Source organism: Microcaecilia unicolor, chromosome 5, assembly GCF_901765095.1.
Source record: "Microcaecilia unicolor chromosome 5, aMicUni1.1, whole genome shotgun sequence".
NCBI lineage: Eukaryota > Metazoa > Chordata > Amphibia > Gymnophiona > Siphonopidae > Microcaecilia > Microcaecilia unicolor.
This window is the reverse complement of record NC_044035.1, coordinates 252,575,160-252,588,070: the sequence shown is the minus strand read 5'-3', so window position 1 is coordinate 252,588,070 and position 12,911 is coordinate 252,575,160.

Genomic DNA, 12,911 nt, shown 5'->3' with positions numbered 1-12,911 from the left:
TGGAGCGAGTTGGGGTATTAGGAACAAGGAGGCAAGGAGTAGAAAACAACAAAAGCATCCAAACTACTAACATTTTCTCTCTTCCTAATCTAAAACAAATACAGCAAACTAATTAAGCAATAATATTTCAACAGTCTGTGCTAATCACAGATTACTCTCATATAGTGTTCTCAGTCTTTGAGTTCTTATACCAGTTGGGATAGACCCTCAACTGACAAGGATCAAGCTTTCAAATTCCAAGAAAGCCAGAATCAGGGCAAGAAAGAGTCTCAGTGTGAAGCCGAAGTTCAGCCGCTCCTGCAGTATGCAGTTGACCCTTCTTTTCAGCTAGTAGATTCTTTGGTTCGGGTCAAGCGCAACTTCAATGGCTCCGCTGGATCACTTTCTGCTCTCCACTGTCTAGGCTCCGTCTGATCCGTGCTGGGCTCAGTCTGGTCAGCAGACTTAATTCGAGACCAATGGACCCATGGAGTAATCCCTGCGACCTTCACAGCTGCAGGGGTAGAAAGCAAAACAGTAAAAGGTCCTTTCCATCGGGGCCCCAAAGGCTGGAGCTTCCAATCTTTCACCCAAACTCTATCCCCTGGCAGGAAGGAATGTACCTGAGCCTGGAAGGGGACAGGGTTTATTTCTCTCACATAAGACTGAAGCTCAGAAATTATCTTACCCAGGAGGGCTACCTGCTCCTGCACCTGGGCAGACCCTAAAATCCCTATGTCTCCCTTAATTCCCTGTAAAATGGCTGGGGGCTTCCCATACACAATTTCAAAGGGAGAGAGGGCTGTTCCTTTAGTTGGGGTGCATCGGAGGCGAAAGAGGGCTAGTGGCAATGCCTGTGGCCATTTCAATTGGGTTTCCTGACAAATCTTTGCTAGGCTATTTTTCAAGGTTCTGTTTGCTCGCTCAACCTGCCCTGAACTCTGGGGACGATAGGCACAATGCAATTTCCAGGTAATGCGCAAAGCGCGGGACAGGGCCTGAAGTGTAGCTTCAACAAAGGCGGGACCATTATCTGAACCTATGGCAAGGGGCAGTCCATACCTGGGGATGACATCCCTAAGGAGAGCTCGAGCTACTTCTGTGGCTTTCTCAGTGACTGTAGGATATGCTTCCACCCACCCAGAAAAGGTACAGACCATGACCAAAAGATATCGGAGCCTACCGCTCCTGGGCATTTCTGTGAAGTCTATAACTAAAGACTCAAAGGGTGTTAGTCCTCTAGACTGAACTCCTGGTGGAATACGGGGTCCCTGACGAGCATTATTCTGGGCACAGAGAGTACATCGGGCAGAGGCAGTGGCAACCAGACTATCCAATCCTTCCAGCACCACTACTCGACTGAGTAGGCGGGCTAGTGCTGTTTTCCCTAAGTGTGATAGGTCATGAGCTTGAGACACTACAGGCCAAGCTAGGTGGCGTGGCACCAGAACTCTGGTATCAGGGAGATGTAACCAGCCATCAGGTCTCCTTACTGCACCTTCCTCTTGAGCCCATTTCTCTTCCATTTGGGTATACATAGGCGTCCATTCTTGCAATCGAATTTGGAACAGGGGAGTCACAGTACTTGCTAGGGGTCCTCGAGCAGCTTCCTTGGCCACCCGATCAGCATGGCGGTTCCCTCGGGCCACTGGAGTATCTACCCTTTGGTGTCCCCTACAGTGAATGACAGCTACCTTCTTGGGGGCCCAAACAGCCTCTAGCAGCTGAAGTATTTCAGGTCCATACTTAACAGGTTGGCCTGCAGCATTTATGAGTCCCTTTTCCTTATACAAAGCTCCATGAGCATGTAGGGTTGTGAAGGCATACTTAGAATCAGTATAAATGTTGGTTACCAGTCCTGCTGCTAACTCCAGAGCTCGTATGAGGGCCACAAGTTCTGCTTTCTGGGCTGAAGTTCCTTGGGGCAGGGCTCTTGCTTCTATCACCTTGTCCTCTGTCACCACAGCATAGCCTGCCAATCGCTTGGAGTTCTCCACATAACTGCTTCCATCTGTAAAATAAATTACATCTGGGTCCCTCCACGGAACATCTTTAAGATCTGGTCGACTGGAGTACACTTCATCCATGGTTTGGATACAGTCATGATCCGGTGGTCCCTCAGATGCTGGCAAAAGAGTAGCAGGATTGAATGTAGCCACTGTTTCCAGGTGTATCCGTGGATTCTCACACAAGCTAGCTTGGTACTTAACCATGCGGTTATTTGTAAACCAGTGGTTGCCCTTATACTCCATGAGGGTAAGAACTGCATGGGGGACTTTAACAACCAGTTCTTGCCCCAAGGTCAACTTATCAGCTTCCTGGACCAGTAAGGCTGTTGCTGCAATGGCCCTCATGCAGGCTGGCCATCCTTTAGCCACTCCATCCAGCTGTTTAGACAGGTATGCAACAGGCCTCTGCCAGGATCCCATCATCTGGGTCAGCACACCCAGAGCAACCCCCTGTCGCTCATGGACATACAATGAGAAAGGTTTCTCCACATCAGGAAGGCCTAACGCAGGGGCTTGGAGTAGGGCTTTCTTTATGGCAATGAAGGATTGTTGAGCAGTAGGTCCCCATTCAAATGGTTCCTTTTCACCCCCCTTTGTGGCTTGGTAAAGGGGTTTCGCCATCAATGCAAAATTTGGAATCCAAATTCTGCAAAATCCGGCTGCTCCCAGAAATTCCCTAACTTCTCTTCTGGACTTGGGTTGGGGAATTGCAGCTACCGCTTGCTTCCTACTAGCATCCAGTCTCCGACTTCCCTGGGAAATACAAAAGCCCAGATACTTCACTTCTGACTGACAAAGTTGGGCCTTTGAGCGTGAGACCTTATAGCCTGCATCCAAGAGTAGCTCCAGCAATTCTCTGGTAGCCTCAAAACACTCTTCCTGGGTCACTGCTGCAATCAGGAGGTCATCTACATACTGGAGTAAAACTTGCCTGGAAGGCTCAGATTTAAAAGTCTTAAGATCTTGTCCTAGGGCTGTCCCAAAAATAGTGGGGGAATTCTTGAACCCCTGTGGCAGGCGGGTCCATGTATACTGAAGCTTCCTTCCTGTTACTGGGTTTTCCCATTGAAAGGCAAAAAGCAATTGACTAGCGGGGGCCACCCGAATACAAAAGAAGGCATCTTTTAGGTCTAGTGTTGTGAAATGGGTAGCTCCAGAAGGTATCAATCCTAACAGGACATATGGATTAGGCACTACAGGGTGTAATGAAATAGTGGATTTGTTAACCACTCGTAAGTCTTGGACTGGCCGGTAGTCCTCAGTCCCTGGCTTCTGAACTGGCAATAATGGCGTATTCCATGGAGACTGGCAAGGACGAATAATTCCATAGGATAACAGACGATTCAAATGTGCTTGAATCCCTTCCAGAGCCTTTCTGGGAATTGGGTATTGACGAAGATGGATTGGCCGGGCACTTGGAAGTAAGTCTACATGTACAGGAGGAATATTTCGGGCCAACCCTGGGGGATTATCTTCTGCCCATACCCCACTGACCTGAAAGCTGTCTGCCAGGGGTAGGTCAACTTGGCTATGTGACTGATGCAGCCGCCATTCTTCTTCAAGAGGACAACAGAAACTCAGTATACCCTTAGGGCTGGATGTTGGGGGCCGAAAGGAGACTGAAGTCTGGCCATCAGAGTCAAAGGAAATTTGGGCCCTAAGCTTGGACAGCAGGTCTCGGCCTAACAAAGGGATTGGACAGTCTGGCATATAAAGGAATTCATGAGTGACTATGTGTGAGCCTAATTGGCATCTACGGGTTGTCAGGAAGGGCCTCCGGTTCTGCACCCCCGTGGCTCCCACCACTCGGACAGTTTTTCCAGACACAGGCGCTAATCGCTCCGTCACAACAGAATGTTCAGCTCCTGTATCAATCATGAATGGAATTGAGCGGCTCCCTATAGTTAACTTGACCATAGGTTCCTGGGAGCCCAGTTTGTAGGAACCCGGTCTGTCCTATTCGTCCCATTCTGCCATCTCGGCTATCCCGATGATGTCAGATTCAGGAGGCTCATATCTTCCCTCTCGAACTCGGCCTCGGCTTCCTCGATCTCCTGGTCCCCTTCTCAGTCCCTGGCGCCTCTGGGGGCATTCATCTTTCCAGTGCCCTCTTTCCTTACAATAGGCACACTGATCCCTCTCCAATCTTGGTCTGGGATTCTCCCCCCTTGGCCGGGATTGATTGAAGGAATCTCGGGGCCTGGCTGGTGGTCCGGGGTCCCACTTTGGCTTCCCATTAGCTAGAGGTCGACCTCGATTAAGGGTGGAATTAGTAATGGCTGCCGCTAAAAGGTCGGCCTTCTTCTGCATCTTCCGGTCAGCCTCTCGGCGCACCTCCTGATCTCTATTAATGAAAACCTTGGTTGCGATCTCAATTAGCTGGGTGGTATTCATCCCTGCGAATCCCTCCTGACGCTGCAACTTCTTCCGGATATCTGGCATACTCTGGGCCACCAATGCACTATTCACCATTCTCTGGTTTTCTTGGGCTTCAGGGTCAAATGGGGTGTATGTTCTGTAGGCTTCAATTAGTCGCTCTAGAAAGGCCCCAGGGGATTCAGTTGCCCCTTGGAGAATTTCAGAAACCTTTGCCAGATTAATGGGCCTCTTTATGCCTTTCCTCATACCTTCCAGTAAGTCCCGGCAATAGCCAGACAACAGTTCATAGTGCTGCCCATCATTTGGATCCCAAGCTGGAGCTGCGCGAGGAAACCGAGCTCTAACCCACCCCTCTAGGTCCGGTGTCCTCTCGGGAGCACGTGCTCGCGTGATGGCCTCAGCATTTTGCAAAATCTTCCGCCTCTCCTCAGTTGTGAAGAGGGTCAGGAGAAGTTGTTGACAATCAGTCCAGGTTGGGTTATGGGTGGCCATAATGCTAGCCACTAGGTCCACCACTGCCTGAGGCTTTTCAGTATAAGAGGGGTAATGCGTCTTCCAATTCAGGAGATCGGTGGTTGTGAAGGGTACATACTGATAGGCCTGTGCCTGTATAACCTGACCCTGATTATTAGGATCCGGTCGAGTGGTAGTTACCTGGCGGAGGGGCAGAACTCTCGAGGAGGTGGGAATAGAACCTGAGGTAGAGCTAGGAGCTACCCTCCTATCATGCTCAAAGGTGATTGCAGCAGGTCTAACCCATTCAGTGGAGGTGTGTTGAACCCCTGAGGGATGGGGAGGGGTACTCATAGACTGAGAGGTGGTCACAGGTGATTCAGTCCATTGAAAGGGATGCCGGGCCCCTGATGAGTGGGTAGGGGTATTAGAGGGAGAGGCTGGGCTGTCAGGAGTTGAGGAGTCAGGGAGTGGAACCCAAAGCGGGTCTTCAGAGGTTAACAGGAGAGGATGTGGCAGAGGAGAGTAGAGACTGGGTGAAAAGTCCAACCTAGGATGTGGCAGGTTTTGCACAGGAGGGGAAGAACTATCCGGAGAAGCCTGTGCTGGAGAGGCTTGAGCTGGGCGGCGTGGATCTCTAGGGGCGGCACGGAACCCCAACAATGGGCCATAAGGTGGTGGCTCAAGGTCTGAGGGGTCATCAGAGAGTATGGGTTTCTCAGACAGGGTAGGGGCGGAAGCCACCGATTGGGTGGTAGGCTTCCTAGGGCTCTTTCCCTCTTCTAATTTAGATTTTCTAATCTTTCTTTGAACACGGCCTAACATGAATTTTACTGGGGATCCCATATAAGTTTTCAACCACGAGGGAGGGTCAGTCACAAGGCTGTCCCAGGAATCTATATAAGGGAGTTGTTCAGAATATTCTGGTTCTCCTACAACTATGCTGTAGACCTTCCGGATTACTTCAATATCTAAGCTGCCACTAGGGGGCCACCCCACTCCCATAGATGGCCACTCAACTTCACACAAGGTTCTTAGAGTACTTGAGCTTAAAGTCTGTCCATAGTCATTAATTAAAAATCCTTTTTTAAAGTTCTTAAGCATACAATCTAGGGGGGTATCAATTTGTCTAGATGATGTCCCACCCATAATGCTTACAGTTACAACACACAAAAAGGGAGGGAATTTTTGAAAGTGCAGTAAGGGGTCCGCACTCTCGAAACACTAGGTAGACAGACAGCAATCGCTTCCTTCCGTTGCTGACCAATTGAACTCGCGTTAATTGGAAATGCAGCTATAAGAAGTCCGCACTCAGTTAATCATTCACGCATCACACATTCCATACAGAAAATCCCACCCAACAATTTCAGATTTCTCAGATACAGATAAGCTCAAGCGTTTTCGCTTCTAATCTCCTCTAGATTAGAAGGTACTAGGGCCTTCGCTGAGAGTTGATCAGGCTCTCCTTCCTCAATTTGTTTGAGGGGCTGATTTACAACTTTCTAGCTAGAATTACAATACAGAATACAGAATACATACCCGGCGAATATTCTCCAGTCTCTTCGGGGGAGTGGGTTCGAATCCCACCGCTGCCACCAAGAATTGTTGCAGGAATGGATGCATGAATTTGTGATACTTCAGGAGTCAGACAGCACACACCAGAATGAGAAAGTAATCTTCTTTATTTGCCAGCAAACAAAGCAAGACATCAGTTCTAGCTCTCTTCTCTTTCTCTCAGCTCTTTTTGTGTCATGTGGCTTCTGTCTCAGCTGCTTCTCTTCTGCTGTCTCTCCTGTTGTCTTCCAGCTTTCTTCCTTTCTTCTGAGCTCCTTCTGACGTAAACTGCTTCTGCTCCTACTTAAATACTGTTCTATCCAGCCTAGCCTAGCCCAGCCCCCTTACTCTCCAATTGGTTAAGGAATAGATTGGTCACTTTGCCTCAACCAATCATTACTTTAAAAATATCAGTTACATAGGTTCCAGACATCCTAAACTGACCTGTGACCTGGGGCCCCTTACACCAGACATTTGGTCTCCAGAACTCTTACATTTCTCATTATGATTGATTTCTCATCTATAGCTTAACCTGGGTTCACTTAGAGACCAAGAGGCCCTAGTGAGATTGGTTATTCTCATATTCCTAGTCTGGTTCATACTAACTGCTAACTAAACTCTGGCATTCATTAAAGGGGTCAAAGGCTAATCTTACTTAATAGCATACGGCTATGGTCTGTTATTTCTTTCAGGAGGCCAGTCCTACACTTAGCTATAATTAATCAAGGAGAAGAGAGCTGACTAGCCCTGACCTCGTTCACCTATCAGCTTATACATTGAACCAGCCAGAACTATGGCTAAGTCAAACCACATGTTGGCCTCTTCACTGCAGTCCTTGCTTAGAAACATCAGACAAAGAATCATTTTGAAAGTAACACAGAGTTGAACAAACATCCTACATTTAACTACACAGAATCAGTATTTCTTATAAGACATATTCTAAATATCAAAAACTTGTAAATACTAATCTATTTATATCTAGAATTATTTAGAATCTAACTATTTTCTTCCAAGCAGTGTTCAATTCAATCCCAAACAAACTGCCTGCAATATGCCGGCTCATACATATGTGTTTGCTTAGCAATCCATCAATCACAAGGGTGAAAGAAATTCCTGTCTCTGACCTTTCTAACCCAGCCCGGCAAACGCTAGAGTTCAATATAATCTGAACCATCTGGCATACCTTCACTTCACTTACAAAGTAAAAGTTGAAATTTGAAATAAGAATTCAATTCAAATACCAAGCTTTTAACAGAATTAACCCTTCATATGATTTCTTATATATATATAATTATGCCATGGCTGCCTCAATGTTACCCCAGGAGGAGGGGCTAACACTAGGCCCCCCCTGCTTATCTTATTTTACCCCAGGAGGAGAGGCTAACACTAGGCCCCCCTGGTTATCTTATGTTATGTTATATTATGTTACCCCTAGGAGGAGGAGCCAGCACTAGCTGTGCCCCCCAGGTTATTTTATGTTATGTTTCCCCAAGAAGAATGAACAGCACTAGGCCCCCCTGGTTATGTTATGGTACCCCAGGAGGAGGGGCCAACACTGCCCCCCGGTTATGTTATCTCCAGGAGGAAGGGCCAGCACTAGGCCCCCTTGGTTATACTACCCCAGGAGGAGAGGCCTGTACTAGCCCCCCCCCCCCCCGGTTCTGTTCTGTTACTCCATAAGGAGGTACCAGTACTAGGCTCCCCTGGTTATGTTATATTATACTAGCCGTTGAGCCCGTTAAAACGGGCTACTATTGGAATGGGGGTTTTCCAAGGCCCCCCCCCCCGAGGTCGCCGCTGCCCCCCCCCCCCCCCCCCGAGGTCGCCGCTACCGGTACCCCCCCCCCCGGAGTCGCCGCCGCCACCCCTCTACCTGGCCCAGGCCCTCTGTTCGCTATTAATTCAACTTACATCGCCGCAGCACGCAGATCAGCTGAGCTCCCGTCAGCCTGGCCTTCCTTCGCTGCCTGTGTCCCGCCCTCGTGTGACGTACCGTCGGCGAAGGCAGGACACAGGCAGGGAAGGAAGGCCGACCGGAGCTCAGCTGATCTGTGTGCTGCGGCGATGTAAGTTGAATTAATTGCGATCAGAGGGCCGGGTGGGGGGGGGGGGGTTACCAGTGGCGGGGATCTCGGGGGGGGAGTGCAGTTTCCCTCTCTGTCCCGCCCCCGTCATCACGTATTGAGAGGGAAGCCTCTACTGCACATTTGCGAGTGAGTTCGGTCACTCGCCGTTTATATGTTTGATTACCCCAGAAGGAGGGACCGGGACTAGGTCCCCCCTGGTTATGTTACCTCCCATGGGTCCAGCAAGTGTTCTTCTCTTTTTCTTTCTGTGCAAAATATGAAGATCACATATGCCAGGGATGGCGTTAGGGGAGTGCAGCTAGGACCAGTGGCGTACCAAGGGAGGGGGGCAGTGGGGGCGGTCCGCCCCGGGTGCACGCCGCTGGGGGGGTGCCGTGCGCCGGTCAGCGTCGTTGGTTTCCATGCTCCCTCTGCCCCGGAACAGGAAGTAACCTGTTTCGGGGCAGAGGGAGCATGGAAACCAATGACGCTGACTGGCGCGCGGCACCCCTCCCAGCGGTGTTCACCCGGGGGGGGTTCTTTCGCTGGGGTGGGGGGGTGTTCCTTCGCCGAGGGGGGGTTGCGCTGTATGGGGGGCGGGGCGCATCGGCGATCTGCCCCAGGTGTTAGCGCCCCTCAGAACGCCACTGGCTAGGTCAACTGCCCCCTGGCCAAAGAGAGCCCTAAACTTCCTGGAAGCTGAAGAAGGCACAGCCTAATAGTGGGCTTTGGGGTCCACGCCGAAATTTCTGCACCTGGGCCCCAGCCATGTCTAGCACCAGCTCAGGCAGGATACACATTTCAAATCTGACATATTCTAATCACAAAATAGAAAATAACATTTTTTCTACCTTTTGTTGTCTGGTCATTTTATTTTTCAAATCATGTTGGTTCCAGGCTCTGGTTTCCATTCCCTCTGTCTTCTCAACTCACTTGCCAGGGTCTCCTGCCCATTTGACATTTCTTCTTTCTCCATGCTCACCATCCATCTTCCATCTCTGTGTAGCTATCTTTCCCCATGTTCAGCATCTTCCTTCTCTGTGTCCCCTATACTCAAACCAACATTCTGACTGGTGAGGTGTCACTTCTCCTGTATCTTGTGACCAGCTACCCCTAGTGAAATGGGCTACTGATTTAATGGGCTGAATAGGAATGCATACACATGTGTTGTAAGATCAGCACACCATAAACCAAAAATAAAGATCACAGAATAAACAACTGTAAAGCAAATAACAAATATACTGTACAACTAATTTGTATTGATGATAGCTGATGATTTATTATCAATATTGACAGAAGACAAATCCAAAAATTAATTAAAAACATATGGAGAATAAAGATCTTAGATACAGGGGCATAGCTATGTGGGGCCACGGGGGCATGGCCCCCGTAGATTTGGCCCTGCCCCCCCCCCCGCCGTCAACCCCTTCGACCCCCCCTCCCGCCGCCAACCCTCCCCCACCGCTGCCATCGTCGGGTACCTTTGCTGGCAGGGGTCCCCAACCCCCGCCAGCCGAAGTTCTCTTCTCTGGCGCGGCCGCGTTGCTGATCTGCAAGGACAGGCTTCTGTTTCTGTGAGTGACGTCCTGCACGTTGTACATCTGTGAGTCTGCAGGACGTCAGACTCACAGAAACAGAAGCCTGCCCTTGCAGATCAGCAACGCGGCCACGCCGGAGAAGAGGACTTCGGCTGGTGGGGGTTGGGGACCCCCGCCAGCAAAGGTACCCGACTGCGGTGGCAGGGGAGGGTTGGCGGCGGCAGGAAGAGGGGGTCGAAAGGGTTGGCGCTGGGGGTGGTCAAGGGTGGTGGTGGTGGTGGTGGCTAAAATGGTGGGGGGGGGGGGGTCGGCGGCACCGGGGGGGGGGGCTAAAATGCGCCCCTTCACCTTAGGCTCTGAACCCCCCTCCCACCGAAGTCTGGCTACACCCCTGCTTAGATATACACTACTGTCAATTATATGTCAGTCACAGTGACCAGCATACACCAAAAATACTTCAAAAAAACTCTGTATATTCACAACTCCTATGACTGATGTGTGCTAGCTGCTGTGATTGACAAAGAATTGACAGCAGTGTATATCTCAGGTCATTTGTCTCCATATATTATTTTATGAATACAAATCAAGTTTTGATTAGCATATTATCCTACTGTATCTTTCCCAACACCAGGTTAAAAATAGCTTAAGGACTTTAGAAATTGAAATCCCATTGCTATCCTGGTTGCTTCCTAAGGAGTAGGGGGTGCTATATGCTAAGATCCCCAGGTTCCAGGATGGATTTTGAAAGAGCATTAAAGCTCATTGTCCAATCAGACAGAACTTCATGGTTCCATAGACCAGAAAGTTTCTTTAACGTTATTTACTGTGCCTGAATGTAATTTACTTTGAACTACTACTGAAAAGAAAAGATATGAGCTGAAACTAACAAAAAATAAGGGACCCTTTTACGAAAGCACGGCAAGCCTACAGTGGGCTTGCCGTGCTGCACTTTGGCTCTACTGCCGGGCTTCTGGAGGATCTTGGTGGTAGTTCCTGCCCCCACCATACACCGTTTCTGGCGTGCCAATTTGTTTTTTCTTTGAGTGGCAGGGGTGCTGTGCACTGCCTGGTAACCGCAGAAGTTCTTACTGCCTCCTAAACAGGAGGCGGTAAGGGCTCCACCAAGAAATGACCTCATAGCAAGTGTTTAACTTACTGCATGACCATTTCCTTCCTATATAAAAAAAAGCCTTTTACTGGTGGGGGTAAAAGGGGACCTCAGCGCACGGCAAACCCATGCGCTGATACCACTGCAGGGCCTCTTTTACCACCATTTGGTAAAAGGAGTCATAAATGAATTAATAAAATAAATTGCCTCAACCATTGTCTAGAAAGCTTGGGGTCCCTGTCCTTATACCCTCCTTGCAATTCATCTGTTCATATAATAGATTCACCAATTTACCAATTGTAATTTCAGTTTTAAAAAACCCACATTTTAAAAATAGTTTTCTTTACTATAAGTCTTGCAAATCAAATGTCTAACAAAAAGCCCCAGAAAATCTTACGCCCGCTAAAGGCCACTCAATAAAAATGAAATTTTTAAGACTGGCCTCGTGATTCTAAGGAGACACATTAGTCAACTTGACTGTGATTAATCATCAACAATGCGGTATAAACCTAGCGCCCAGGTTCTGCAGTAACAGTAAGCATGCATTGCAGCTGTACAAGGAAGCAAGTTCCACTCCTTTGCACATTAATGGCCCCAAAAGAAGCCTCAGACATCTGTTCAAGCTCCCTAACAAAATGTGATCTGCATATGAAAAGCCCACCTGCTACTACCAATGCACTACTAAGAAAATAACACTGCAGGTGTCAAAACTAAATAAGCCACAGCGGTACAATTCACACTGAACAGTGAGTTTAAATGGAGTGGGGAATACTGGAAAGTTTAAGAAGTTACATCAAATCCACAAACTGCAGCAATAGTCACTCTGCTTTATAAGACCTATAAGGTGAAAGGCTAAAGGGTCAACCATCCTCTGTGCTTGGGGGATATGATACTTTGAGTAATTTAATAAACAGGCACCTACTTTCGGAACTATTTTATAAAGAAAACTAGGTGCCACTTTTCTTTAGACAATACTAGCATCTGTAGCATAACCCACATCTGCACTGCAGATGTGGACATTTACACGAGCCCTAGAACTGGTGCCTATATCCACACCTACATTTCCAGAGAACATGGGTAAATTTTATATACACTATTGGGCTCATTTTCAAAACAGAAAAATGGCTAAAAAGTGGCATAAAGCAGCTATTGGATGTTGTTCTCACAAAAACGTCCAAATCTGTATTTTCGAAACTAATTTTTAGATGTTTTTCTTTGAAGTCCATCAGAAGCATGTCCAAATCTCAAGGGGGTGTATCAGGGGCGTATTCAGGGTGGGACTTGGGCATTCCTGAGACTTAGATGTTTTTCAACCATAATGGAAAACAAAAACATCCAGGACTAAAACTAAGACGTTTTGAGCTAGACCTGTTTTTATAATGTTTTATTCCACTATGTTACTCATATTCTTGTGTTATTAACTAGTAAATAAGGCCCGTTTCTGACACAAATGAAACGGGTGCTAGCCAAAGTTGCCAGGTGGGCGGTTTTACTGCCCAATTGGGCGGGTTTTCGCCAGCGGCGGTGGGAAAATTTCGCCGGCCGCGGGATGCGGTTTTTTGGCCGGTTTTCCCGTCGCAGCTGTGCGAGTTTGGCGTTTTTTTCCGGGGCTTCTATTGGTCCAATAGAAGCTTTTCCGGGGCTTCTATTGGTCCAAATTGGACCAATAGAAGCCTTTCAGGGGCGGGGTTGACATCAGGGATGATGTAGGGCGGGGCTAGTGGTGTGGGAGGCGGGGCTAGTGACATGGGAGGCGGGGTTAGTGATGTGGGAGGTGGGGTTAGTGACACAGGGGCGGGGTTAGGTGATGCAGGGGCGGGGTTCG